At 37.5% G+C, this 15,000-nt stretch overlaps 1 protein-coding gene across 3 annotated transcripts in view; it reads right to left on the bottom strand.

Annotated features, from left to right (window-relative positions):
• LOC135212101 (uncharacterized protein C05D11.1-like) overlaps positions 1–15,000 on the bottom strand; it is a 120,652-nt gene that overhangs the window by 82,199 nt on the left and 23,453 nt on the right. The window contains exon 1 of one of the 3 annotated variants that reach the window (XM_064245483.1): positions 1,277–1,296. The exons of the other annotated variants lie outside the window; for them this stretch is intronic. The gene's annotated coding sequence lies outside the window, so the exon portion shown is untranslated. Of the gene's footprint in view, positions 1–1,276; positions 1,297–15,000 lie in introns of those variants that run through there. 3 annotated transcript variants of the gene reach the window in all.

The raw sequence follows: 15,000 nt of genomic DNA, 5'->3' as shown, positions 1-15,000 counted from the left end.
CATATATATATTACTATATACTCCAAATAACACAAAATCACTCAGTGTAAAGTTCTTACTTTCATAGAGAACCTCAATAATAAGGAAAGGCTAAAAAAAAAGGGGGGGGGGGGAATATAATTTATTTCCAAGGTTTCTGTTTTTCCAATATTTGGTTCCTTGAAGATGGAGGCAGACGATCCTCTGAAACCTTCGAAATAAACAACGCCTCTTTTGAATTTTCCGTGTTATTGTGGTCCTCTGTGGATACATGCATATATGTGTATGTGTGTACATACATATGTATATATATTTGTCACTGATAAATGCGTGACTTTTTTATTTTCACAAAAATTAAGCCATAAGTATCACTTAGCATCCAGTTCAGAATACTGTACCTTGGAAATGTCTGACACCCAAGGGGAATTATATTATAAATGTCAAGTGCTTCGTTCCCAACAGGATTCGAACCGCTGTCTGGACTAGACACAACTACGGACAATGATTCGTTCTTTGCCTGTGATGGGTCCCTTCATTTTCTGGGGTCCCAAGGGAATGACTGGGTCCACGTAGAGCCTTTATACGATTTGAACTTAGTTAGATAACTTATGAACATCATATTCGGTACAATTTTATGTTACGAAAAAGTCTTATTTCACCAACATATTTTTCGGTTCGACGACCTTTGCTGTTGCGACACCAGACGATTTATTATGAACTCAATCAATCAACCAGACTTTACCGGACAAAATGGGTTCCGGGAATTACCGGGGATTAAGCGGGTCGCCATTCTCTCCTTGCCTGGGGGTCTGGGCTTTCTCAGAATATCACTGTCATATAAAGAATCTTTTACACATTTGTTGTCCAATATATATCAATATATATATATATATATATATATATATATATATATATATATATATATATATATATATATATATATATATATACTATATATATAAGAATAATAACTACGGTAGCACTAAATTAAAAATTAAGTTACAGGATAAGTAAAACAGTGTGATACAGATACATAAAACCTATCAGATAAGCTCATTAGAGCGTCTTTCAGAACAAAAGAAAATAGGCTGTGACCCAACTCTGACCGATAATTTATGTTGCTCCTGTGGCTGTAACCCTGCGTCGTATCTCTTTCATCATACATACATACATGCATACGTACGTACGTATATACGTGCCGACTTGAAACCCAAGCCGACGGGAGACGGGTACACTCCCCGCATCAGCAATTGCAATTCTCCTTTATAAACAAAAGATCGCACGCGAGAACACGAACCTTCATCGGTACTGCCAATAAGCGGACGCGCGAAGCTTCCCGTGGTCAGTTCTAGGTGTCACCTCCAGAATCCCTCGCCTGGAAATGACTGCCGGAGTCTAGGGACACAGAAGGAAGGCCTCGTTGAAGATACAACTCGAGATTTCGTCCACTGAATAGTGAGCAGGTACAGAGGGAGGAATTACCAAAACAACAAATGGAGAAGAAGAGGATGAAGATAAAAATGATGGCGACAACTACCAAAAGGGAACGAAGAATTCATTACCATTTAGTAAGGCTGCACTGAATGTCAATTTGATATGTACTAAATTAAGGCCCTAGGTGAAAACCCATTTGGCCCCTCCGGAGTTGAAAACAGAAAAAAGAACTAAACCGGAACATGCGGGGAAATGACATAACACACACACACACACACACACACCTTCCAACTAGGACTTATCCAAGATGCAGGCAATTTCATATGGGGCAGCAAAGGACATTCAGAACTAAACAATTTCACCATGAAAGAAAAGAGGTAGTTGTCTCCAGTGACCTGTGAGCATTCTGGGATACGCTGTTTGAAAATGGGGTCTTCAAGAAAAGTACCATCAAAATGGGACTAGAGATTACATGATGAAATGATAAATTCATAAAGCTAAAATATAAAAAATGAATGATAAGCTCAAATACGACATTCTTAAAACACACACACACACACACACACACACACACATATATATATATATATATATATATATATATATATATATATATATATATATATATATATATATATATATGAATATATATAGATGTGTGTGTGCGTTGTGTAAGTGCGTATGTTTGCACGCTCATGGGCATACGAGTACAGAATACTTCCAAGGCTATTTATTAAGAGGCAGAGACATGGTGCCAAATAGGGTAAGAGGCCTCTTGAAATTTAATGGTTGGTGCTATTTCGAGACCTGTATGGATCTCAAAAGAGGGTGAAATAATACGGCCATAAAGACGGCTCCAATACAAATTCTTAAATTCCTCAAGGAACCCAAACAAAGGATTTTAACAGGATCTCGAATAATTACAAGCCGATTAGATGCTTAAGCATCCTTTGGATAATGAGCGCTTAAAATGAACTTACTTGAGCCTTCATACCCAGGAATAAAAAGGATGCGTTTAATATTTAGGGGTCGGTTTGTGTAAGTGGTTTAGACGATATGCTGCTCAGCTTTCTGTGTCTGTGTTTGATGAGATCAAAGTAATGAAGTTTTACTGCAAAGGGGGTTCATCCTCGGCTCGGCAGTCCAAGTATAAATGTGGCAGTGACCGTTGTGTTATTTTCTTTTTTCTTATTCTTTTTCTCTTCAGCTTTCTGCCAAAGATAACTGTAACAAATTTGGTGGAGATGGTTGGCTCTCCTAAAAAGAAATGATTCCAAATTTAATTTACCGCGTAATTTAATAACTTTGTGTCCTGGACATTAGATGACGTCCGTAATGACCGAACTATTAAGCACGGATTCTTTCAAAGATAAGCCAAGAAATTCTTTGACGATAAAGAGGCAGAAAGGAGGAGCCCGAATGAAGGAAATTTGGATTTGTTTAGCTTTCGCACGCAAAAGCGTTTTTCCTAATATACTGTGGTTGCTTAGTTTGTCGTTTTCCCAGAATTTGAAGTCTTAAGTAGATTACTTAGGCATGGGGCCGATCAAAGTCTGGCTATTCTTGGGGGGCAAGGATCTGTAGCCAGGTAATGAAGATTGCATCCACTGGAGAAACTTGCATAACTAAAAATAAATCTATGCAGAAGGCTTTCGGGAATCTGTTTGCTTCCCCTTTTCAAAAAACAGAATCCCGAAAGTTCTCTGTAATATATATTTATATATGTATATATATATATATATATATATATATATATATATATATATATATATATATATAATATATACACACACCCATACGTAACTGTTGCATTGTTTCTTCTCCATTTCAAGATTCATGCTACTATAAGTATCTTTTAATTGCACCTTTTATTAAATGTCCATATTTTTTTTATAAGTGGGCGCGTTGTTAGGAGAGTTGGTTTCAATAATGAATGCCTTTTCTCTCCGCTTCACAAAAAACTTATGGTATATACTTAACATTCTAAAGATTTCAAAGCGAATGGCGATGAAATAATATGGGTAGCATAGTACACCTTACAAAATGGTATGAGTTCGCGAAAGAAAAAGAAAATGTCGTGCATAGATTATTTGTTATTGATCATAACTAGGATATATATATTATATATATATATATATATATATATATATATATATATATATATATATAGAGAGAGAGAGAGAGAGAGAGAGAGAGAGCAAAGGAGAGAAGAGACGACGAGAGAGAGATTTAGAGCAGAGAGAGAGAGAGAGAGGAGAGAGAGAGAGTTAAGCACATTCGATTGTTCTATAATCGTAAATAATAGGCTACATACGTCACTCAATATATCGAAGTCATTCGAACCTGTGCCTATTGGTTTAGATACAGAGATAAACACTTGGCGCATACATTATAAGTTAATATCGGCGATGATGCAGTACATAATCCGTCGAATTCAGGTTCTGTTTTGCTTTGCAGTCGAGTCAGTCGACCTCCACCATCCTGGGTTTGTATTATTTGGTTAATGATGAACTATTGTCGCTTGTGCTCACGTGACCGTCTGTGCTCACAAATATTAAGCCGCAAATATCAGTTAATATCCACTTCATTCTACCTTGGGAATCACTTTCACTTACACATAAAAAGACTTATAATATTCACAATTGTTACGCCGCAAGTATTTTAGTATTCAGTTTATGTTACATACCTTGGGGAATAACTTAAGCCCAAAATAAAATTATAACTGAAACGGGAGTAGAACATAGGGAGGGCTCAACCAAGTTCGGATCCTACCTGGGGAAGAAAGCTTACCTATTATAATTCCCTTTTGATGGAAGTTATTCCTAGGGCATGGTAAATCAGATAATAAATTATATTTGTGTTCTACTATTTTTTTTGTACACGTATTTCCGTATGTAGTTGTGAGTTATTCATACGGTACAGCGACTTGGATGCTAAACGATGTTTGCGGTTTAATAAATGGATAATATATATATATATATATATATATATATATAGATATATATATAGATATATATATATATATATATATCATCATACTACATACATACATACATACAAACACACACACACATATGTATATATATATATATATATGTAGTGTGTGTGTGTTTGTATGGGCGTGCTTGTGAAAGTAATCGTGACAGTGACCTAGAGCAAATCCGCATGCATACAGCAGCCGTAATGTTATGCCACGAAGGCTCTCTTATTAAAAGCAAAACGCACACAAACACAAAAAACTGATCGCCAGTGGGTGTCTTCATACAGCGGAGAAGGCTCCGTTGTGGTTACCCTTTGTCAGTTACATTCAGGGCCGCTCGATCATAATGACTCCTCCCGATATCTACGTCAATTAACGCAATCAGCGACCGCTAACCAAAACCTCCCTTTCATGACGATGTAAAACAGTAGGCGTTTTACGAACGGTTCTAAAGGGTGGTTTGGTAACACCGTGGTCTTCCATTCTATGCTCATTTAGGAGTGGGTGGTTCTGTTGAAGCGAATATGTAGGATTTTTATATATGCTCATAAGTGCAACCGTCACCAGGTGCACTTATACGTAACATTTACTATATATATATGTGTGTGTGTGTGTGTGTGTGTGGTGTGTGTGTGTGTGTGTGTGTGTGTGTGATGTAACAATCTGGCTTAGGGTACTATCAATCTAAATAATTAAGCAAAGGATAAGTTATAATTTCCCTTGAAGTCTCTAAGACAAAGGAACTATTACATTTAAAGAGAGGCAATTCTCTCACTCCGCATCTGCGGCGTAATATGCAACGAGAGAGAGAGGAGAGAGAGAGAGAGAGAGAGAGAGAGAGAGTACTTTCCCATATTAATGCCAAGGTTTGGCTCAGTGTCATTGCACTACAAAAAGGAGGCAGAATACAAAGTGACAGAAGAAACATGTTTTTAATCGAGATCGGCAACTCCCTGGAATACTTTAAGGGGAGCTTGTGCACCCTCGGGGGATTTGGACAAACCCTTTCCTTAGCGAGTAAAAATAACTCTTGTCACTGACGATTAAATCAACACATTTGTATGTACAGCTTAATGTCTTCGGGCACCTTTAGGCTCTATGGGGAAGAGAGAGAGAGAGAGAGAGAGAGAGAGTTGGCTAAGAAAAGGGGTCCGGGAAGGGTGAACTTATGGATTAAGAAATTAAGGAGTTATAACTGACCAAATTCTTAACCATCTAAGTGGGCTATTTTTAGATACAACAGTACTGCGTATGAATATAGCAGTTTCTCTCTCTCTCTCTCTCTCTCTCTCTCTCTCTCTCTCTCTCTCGTGTGTGTGTATATATATAATATATATATAATACATACATACATACATATAAACATATATGCATATAAATTTATATATACGTATGTATGCATATATATATATATATATAATATATATATATATATATATATATATATATATATATATATAGCAAGTATGCGTTAAACAATTGGTAAAACTATGATATATATATATATATATATATATATATATATATATATATATATATATATATATATATATGCAAGTATGCGTTATGCAATTGGTGATTATTAGGATGGAAGGTAGCCCCAATCAGAATCCATAAATAACTATATTAGACTCTTGGGAGAAGGCTCTGTAAACCGAATTAAACTAACCACAGACAAACGAGTAATATAACATTAGCGCTTTGATGCACAAATATAAGAAGTTATTTTTAAAATCATCAGGAAACGACTTTTAATTTGTATTGAACTCTTCCATATCACTTTGTAGGAAAATGAATTTTTCGAATATGTGACAGAGTGCTTTCAATCTGTTTTGTTTAGAGAAAATTGTCTGTTGCTTCTTTTGAGGTTAGACATTAGCTCCTACTAAGTAAAAAATCAACTTTTAGTTGCCATACTTTGGCTTCCACATCGAGAACCATTCAGCCTATATATTTATAAGGATTTCCCAGAGACAGAGTTCTTGTGACCACTGGACACAGAAGCAAAATTCGCTACTGAAATGACATTCATAACTCTGTCCCATTAACTTTTAAATACTAATAAAAACAAGAACATCCCAAAAAGAAAAGAAAATCTGAAAAATACCTACAACACAGTTTGTTTAGTTTCGTTGCTCATCTCTCTCTCTCTCTCTCTCTCTCCTCTCTCTTCTCTCTCTCACTGGTAAAAACATCTCCATCGCCAGTTAAGCTACATCGCCACAAATACCTTACCGATCTCGGGGTCCTTAAGACTGTTGCTACAGCAACCGAGCACAGCACAGCAGCAGATAGCAATGTCGCCTACAGGCAAAAGCAACGCGCTCGAGACGAGTGCAACAAAGTTCATCGCAGCTCAGGGACAAATTAATTCAAGTTAATGACCCTTACATGTGAACATATGAACGACTGATGTCACCGCATAGAATAAAATCACCCCCACCCCTTTTGCTACAACGCAACGCTCCCGCATTCACATTCTGCATATTTCGTCGCGTCATGGACAAAGCTTCTGCATTAGATAATACGTAATGCGATGGTGTTCTTACGCGTTTGACTTGACAGGATAATCTCACTTCTCTCTCTCTTTTTTTTTTTTTTTCTCCTTCCTTCTCGGTACTGAGTGATGGTATTTAAAGACATTTGTCTTTGGTGCCATTTACCTATGTCGAGGAAAAATACTCATGCGAATACGTAGACACTGAAAACCTTGGCGCCAGACTCGGTTACACCGAGCAAACATTTCAAGAGCGCAAAACAGACCAATAATTTTGCTAAGCAAACTGCATCCTCGATTAGGTAATAGCTAAGGTCAGCATGCTTTCGTTTAACGTCAGAGAACCAGGGCTCCACGACTCGCTATATGACGCAGTTTTATGCTATAAATCCATTACGCGAAAAGTCATCTCATTTTGTGGCCAAAAGGCCTTCTTGGGGGATCTTGGGGATCCTACTGCGCCCATTCATCATCCTTGAGGATTTCGGATCTTTCCTAGATAGTGACCCCCCAGGAGTTTTCGAGGGTCGTGATCTAGGACTAATATTTCCTGAGGTCATTATTATCTTCATGAGATTGACGGTCTTTTGTTGGCCTCTTACGGTAACCCCCAAGGGACTTTTACTAAACAAGCCGCAAAAGGTGCTTACCGACTGGGTTCAAACCCTCGGGAGTCACTCACTATCTAGGAAAGATCCGGATTTCGCAACTGAGAGAGGAATTTTGTTTTCTGTGTTCCAAGGACCTTTGCTCTGGGGCCACTGATCACCTGAGCGATAAATCTGTTTCAAAACAGAAATATGAAATGGAAGTTTACCTCTCAGTTTGATATTGTGTGAACTTTCTGTCGCGTCAATATGTCGAGGGAAAGGATCTGAAATTTTGAAGACTATTTACCTTAGCGGTAGATCTGTTACAACGAACATGAAAACGCCCACGGACATCTGTGCTTCCAGCGTGCTTCGATCGTCTATGAAGCTATGTTCAATGACCAGTGAATGTATACACGAAAGTAGTACTGAAGGCAGTGCTTGGCCGCATCGACGTGTTAATCACTCTCAGTTCTTGGAGTCACGGTCCTGTGCTCGTACCTAGGAACATTCCAGGAAATTATGTTGGTGGTTTTAGCCGACTTTGAATCGGGTGTTTGTGTGCGATTATTATCATTTACTATTATTATAGGCTACGTTACCATATAATCGTTACTGTCATTAAATAAGTAACTTAGTTGCGTCTGCTCTCATTATTATATTATATGTATATATATATATATATATATATATATATATATATATATATACATATATATATATATATATATATATACATATATATATATATATATATATATATATATATATATATATATATATGTGCGTCTATATTCTTGTTTTATTATCGTCCACTTCATCATCGTCTTTACCATCTTGTTTATAAGACTGCTTTCGTTAGAGATGTCGTTAATACTAAGACTAATATTATCACTGCTGCTGTATTTATCAGAGTCTTGACTTAATTGTGGTGCTACCGATGTGGTCTAAGTGCTGCCGGGGTTGATGACAACTTGCACAAGGGACTGATGACGAACAATTTGATATTGCTCATCCAAGTTGACTGAAGCTACTGAAGCTTGCGTTTACAAGGCCTCTTTGGTTCATTTTTAAATGCTACAAATAACAACACAAGTCTTCCGCATTCCCCACTCAACCCCCCACGCACTCCCCAACACTCCCCCGGGGGGTGACCCCGCCCCCTGCCCCTATCCTATCTCTATATGCCCTCAACTTCCAATTATCCTCTTCTTGTGATTCGATCACTTGAAAAAACTTCGTGGCGCAATCCCAGCGGCTGCGGCTTGGGACCCTGACCCTGCCTCTCACATCTGTGGTCAGGGAGATGATGACATATGGAAGCAATGCTGATTATACCATGTTATTCTGAACTGTGTTTCGGAGAGATAAAATTCTTAAGACAACAAAATGACCGATAGTAACGAAAAACCACTACTGAACATGCAGAAGGAAGGAAGCTGGCCATGTTTTAAGTAATGCATGAGGAACAAAAAGCAATAGAAAACAACAACAAAAATAGTAGAATTGAAACGCTACAAATACTATGAATTTCGATACATTTCGTATTTATTCTTCTGACTTAACGGACTCATTATAAAATTCGGCCTTTCTGCCACTCAGGGACCAAACTCAAGATCACTGGTTGTCTATTCAATAATGATAATAAATCTTAATAATAATAAATATTACAATCGCTGTATCTGGGTTTCATTAAACCTTTTAGATACAGGTCAAGAACAAATTTCTATCAAGAAATAAAATTCGCATTTTTAACAGCGCTGAGGACTTTCTTCTCTACATTATTGTCATTGTTATTATTATTATTATTATTATTATTATTATTATTATTATTATGTGTGGTATGATCTAGAAATTATTCACTTTTCTTGTAACGTGACTGTATAAAACGAACGTTGGTCGACTCTTATGAAGGCGGCATGGACGCTTGTTTACCTCTCTCTCTCTCTCTCTCTCTCTCTTATACTACTAGCAACAAAACTATGATTCTCCTCGTAAGAGGGAATGCAAAATGACCATCGTTTGTCCATACATGTGGCTTCGCGTGTTGGGAAATGACGCAAATTCCAGACTTTGCTCTAAAGGGTTCAGTTAAAATTCCAGGACCACAGGAGACCCGTCAGGTAACTTTAAATTTTGGAAGGATTTTCTGGGACTCGGTGGGAGGAAGAGTGAACTGGTGTGGCTCTAACACCGAGGAGTAATGGACCCTCCTCTTGTTTGGAATAAATAGTTTGTATGAACGAGGACAAAAGACAATAACAGAAGCAGAAGCTGGAGATGGAGAGGAAAAACATGACATTTTGCTGATCCTTCAGTTGAGATTTTCAGGAATGGTTGTCAGGTCCAGTGAATACCAAAGTAAAAACACAGAATACAGAGCCTGGGTGCAGATGGAAATAAATACCTGCTGAAAACATTTTCCTTTTTTATCTGAGGCGTTATTCGGTCCTGGGCTGGAAAAAGGCATTAGTTTACTCGCCCCCTTAGGGTTTTTGGCCCGTCATATTTATTCAGAAAAAAATAGCCAGAATTTTTTTTTTTTTTTTTTTTTTTTTTTTTTTTACATAGAACCGGTTTTGCCTGCTTTGTGTTAACACACTTATTTGCCAGCCATTCATTCGCTTATTCGTTTGGTTATTGAACAACTCTCATTCATTCATTCATTCATTCGATACTCCATTGGAATTGACTTTACGATCCACTTGTGTTCTTTGTTGCTTCGACAGCCTGTCGGCTCTTTTTTTTTTTCTTTAATAATAAGCAAAAAGCTTTTCACTGCAACTATAACAGATTTTCTCATGGTTTCAAGATTTTTTTTTCTCTCAGCCGTCTTCATTCCTTTCCACTGACTCTCTCTCTCCTCTCTCTCTCTCTCTCTCTCTCTCTCTCTCTCTCTCTCTCTCTCCATGCAAGAATGAAAATACGTTCACTTCCGTTCGCTTCGATCAATTCATCGAAAGGTCATTCGTACCTTGGCCAAACAGGCCAACAGCAAGACCCAGGCGTGTCGCAGCAAAGGTCGGAGTCAAGGAATTGTACAGGATTTCCTTGTGCCGATTTACTCTTGTGTGGTCATTAAATATTAAAGCCTGTGAAAGCGTGGGTGAGTTAGTATTGCTGGACGGCAAATTCACACAACCCAACTTCGAATCCTGAAACGTGGCAGTCGTTTCTTCACTATTCAAAAAGGTTCGAAGAAATTGTTTTGGTAGAAAACTTATTCCCCCACACACACAAACACGTACACACTCACACACATATATAGTATACACACACACACACAGATATATATATTATATATATATATATATATATATATATATATATATATATATATGCACACATATATATGTATATACACATATATGTATATATGTATGTGTATACCTATATATATATATATATATATATATATATATATATATATATATATAATATATATATAATAGTTATTCGAGACGTTAAGAATCAATACTGGGATATAATTCCTAACATTTATTTTGTTTTCAACTTCTTGTCTTTTCCCTTAATGAGCAGAGGAAAGGCGACGTTTTATCTTTTCGTTTTATTAGCAAGTGTTTTGGGGACGAGTGTGCTACCCCCGGGACTCTAACCGTTGGTCTACTGGTAAACGACGGATATCCAAGAAACGCATCTCGACGGTCTACAACTGTGACTGGATGGTCGCCTACGGCTACAACTGCTTTATAATGAAGTAACGGTGATGACAACAAGTCTTATTAAAGTACAGTAACATTCCTAATGACATTACCAGATGGAACATAATATCAGTCAACAACAGCAACGCTTTGACAAAGAACTGATGATCTCAGAGAATGAACGCAGTCAGTGTAATCACAGTTACGATCAATGCTATTCTCCCTTTTTGCCGTTATTTATTTGCTGTAAATACTAACTCGACTAACGTTATTGCTTCGCTGGCTCAACATCAGTACCATTATTATTGAATACGCAATGTTAACAATAATCTTGGGATCGACCGTAACGCGGGGTAGAAATTCACCTCTACCGCAATCATGATCGTGCGCTGATATCCATAATCCTTATCATCCTTATCATTATCATAATAATTATTATCATTATCACCAGCCTCCTTTTTTTTTAGTTTCCCCTCCAGTTACTCCTTTGGCGGAACAGATGATGAGTCACGGGATGAGTAAGTACGTCCTTGCGCTCTCTCTCTCTCTCTCTCTCTCTCTCTCTCTCTCTCTCTCTTTATTACTCAGTGAGTACGTTCGGTGCTCACTTCCTCGAACGTGAATACGACGACCTGGGTCATTAATAGTAGGTAATTTTCACCAACGCGGTCTGCAATTGGGAGACCTAAAGAGATGCCTTACATTATTATTGTTATTATATTAGTAGTAGTAGTAGTAGTAGTAGTAGTAGTAGTAGTAGTAGTAGTAGTAGTACAATAACACAATAAAGATGATAATACAGAGATTATAAGCACAATGACAAATAACATTATTATTATTATTATTATTATTATTATTATTATTATTAATATTCGCACTTGTAGAGTTTAGTAGTAGAATAACGCAGCAGCAGCAGCAGCAGCAGCAGCAGCAGCAGCAGCAGTAGTAGTAGTAGTAGCAGTAGTAGTAGTAGTAGTAGTAGTAGTAGTAGTGGAATGAGTCGCAACAAATAAAAAATAATACGGATGATGATAAGAATATCGAAATTACCATCACAAATAAAAAATATGACTATTATCATTATTATCGCCCAAATGACAAGTGTCACCACAATCTACACCAATACTATAATAATAATAATAATAATAATAATTAATAATAATAATAATAATAATAATAATAATAATAATATCTGGAGGTGTTAAATACAAATGAACTGCACAAAGAACATTAATTGGAATAACAGATTAAAACAAAGCAGCCACTGTGTTGACAAAAAGAGCAAAACTATATAGTATATATATTTACTCGACTAAGCAGCAGTTCGTGATTTAGAAAGTGACTGAATACAAAATGACTTTGCATGCAGTGCCTTGGTAATACACGGATATTTAATAAATAAATGGTTAATACATTCAATTTTACTTTAAGAAAGAGAAGAGAATTTTTTCGCTCGTTCCATTATCTATACGTGTATATATAATTTATAATAATACTAATCATAATAATATATTTGATTTATCTATATTAGGGGGGGTTAATGTTTAGTGAAGAGTGAATAAAATGAATATACCTATTGTGACCATTATTACGATTTGTATCAAAGTTTACTCCTACTGTGACCTGCCCACAACTTTTTGTACCACTCACCCCTCATGGTCTCTTGAAGTGTGTTTTGTGTACTCCTTACACCAGCAAATGTTTTTGAAATCCATCCTATGGTCATTTTCCCAACAATGCCTAGCTATAGCACTCCCCTGAGAGTTAAGTTGTACTGCCCTTCATTTCTGGGAAAATGACCATAGGATGGATTTCAAAAACAGTAGGCTTATATACAAAAGAAACAAAATTAGTCACAGGAGGGTAGTAGAAGGTGCACTCATCAGAGAGATTAAAGTAATAGAAGGAAACAAAGGTTTTACCTCAGAATCCCATCCCTAAAGCCGAGCTTTTGATATTAAAAGAAAGCTAAGATTTGAACCCTGCTGACCCTGGAGGGATTAGGTTTCCTGCCCAACAGACTTTTGGTGACCACACCCTACCTCAAGGATTATCCCATTGTCCATCAGCTAAGGATATCAGAGCGACAAGAGGGGATTGGCAACTCTCAAGGAAACCAGAAACAGCCATCACATAAAATGACAACTCAACGAGAAGAAGTTCCAGAAGACTGCTGGGCCTTGACCCAGGCTAACATCCCAAACATCTCTTGAAAATGGGCCACAGATAGGGCCTGAAAGTACTCGAGTGTGTTGCAAAACTAAATGTAAATACTTAGAAGTAAACAAGTTACAAAGTGATTTTGTGGGTTTCTTTTTCAATCTTCAGAAGAAAATGAAAGAAGTTTTTGTTAGGTTCATCATGTACCCACAGCAACATTACAACAGAAGTACATTTCAACAACTGTATGAAGTCGCTGGAACTCAAGCTGTTCATTATGCAAGAAGATATGAAACACAACTTTACAAAGCCAAAGCCATGAAAAATTAGATCTGGTTTATAAGTGAATGTTTGAATAACAAAGTGTGTCCAAAAACATATGGCAGGATTGGAAGAGGACCCTGGAGTGGAGAAGCATTCAGCAGTTTTCAAGAAGGATACATCAAGGATCAGGTGCTAGAGCTTAGGGAGAAGAAAGAAGCTGCATTTGCTGGTGTAAGGAGTACACAAAACACACTTCAAGAGACCATAAGGGGTGAGTGGTACAAAAAAGTTGTTGGGCAGGTCAACAGTAGAGTAAACTTTGATACAAATCGTAACATGGACAACATTAAAAATAAATTTGAGAGTTTATACGATATACCTATTATTATTAATTATCACTGCCGAAATAAATAAAAAGAAAATCCCGAGGGATTTAGCTTCCAAATAAGCTAAGGTCTCAACAGACAGCTCCTCAGTGGGCTCTGTTACCCGGTTAAAAACTGACATCGGAGACCAAGCAGGCTCTCGAAATCTACCCGTATCACTATATAGTAGATTCACATCTACTGTGCATTTGACGTCTAGGCCAGTCCCTCACGACGCTCCTGATTGGCTGTTGATAAGCTAATCACAGGGATGGAAACTCTCGGTCTCTCGAGAGAGTTCACATGGGCAGGATGTATGTTCCACCTCTCCTGAAAAACGTATACTTCAGGAAAGATGGAACATACATCCTGTCTATGTGAACTCTCGGGAGAGACTGAGCGTTTCCAGCCCTGTCATTTTCTTATTAACAGAATATCAAGAGCGTCGTAAGGGAGTGGCCTAGACGTCAAATGCACAGTAGATGTGAATCTACTATAGTAATGCAGTATTGTTAACAGAAATACCGCCGTGTCTCACATTAATCATTATTATTGATATGCCTTTTCTCTCTGTTGGAGTGGTTGGCTCACTTGTGGTGCTAACTTGCGGATTCCCAGGAAATATTTTGGGATGAAGTTGCTAGCCCATGATCCACCTCCACCAAGGTTGCCACCCACCTCAGGAGACGGTCAACCGAGCACGTCATTCACCGCTTAGGCCGCAACAGCCAAAAACTCCCGCATGCTCGGAAATCTAATCACAGACAACTTGCTAATGAATCATGCATCCTCACCAATGGACTGCAATGGCCATTCATTAGTATTATCGTCAGTGTATAATCATTATTACGAAAGTTTCAAGTTTACCTGCAGTAGTTCTTCTTTCCAAATCGCGTCCATAAATAGTCTCCAAAGTGCAAGGACCCACTCAGTGAGACTGATCACATCTTTGAATTCGCTCCAGGTATATATACCACTTGGGGAACAAACTACGGAATCCAGAACTTATCGGTTTCCGGGGAGGACTATTTGCTTCTGTTTACTAGGTATGCTTGTCGACTGTATTTCT

Source organism: Macrobrachium nipponense, chromosome 40 (assembly GCF_015104395.2).
Source record: "Macrobrachium nipponense isolate FS-2020 chromosome 40, ASM1510439v2, whole genome shotgun sequence".
In the NCBI taxonomy this organism is placed as follows: Eukaryota; Metazoa; Arthropoda; class Malacostraca; order Decapoda; family Palaemonidae; genus Macrobrachium; species Macrobrachium nipponense.
This window is presented reverse-complemented; position numbering and strand designations above follow the sequence as displayed.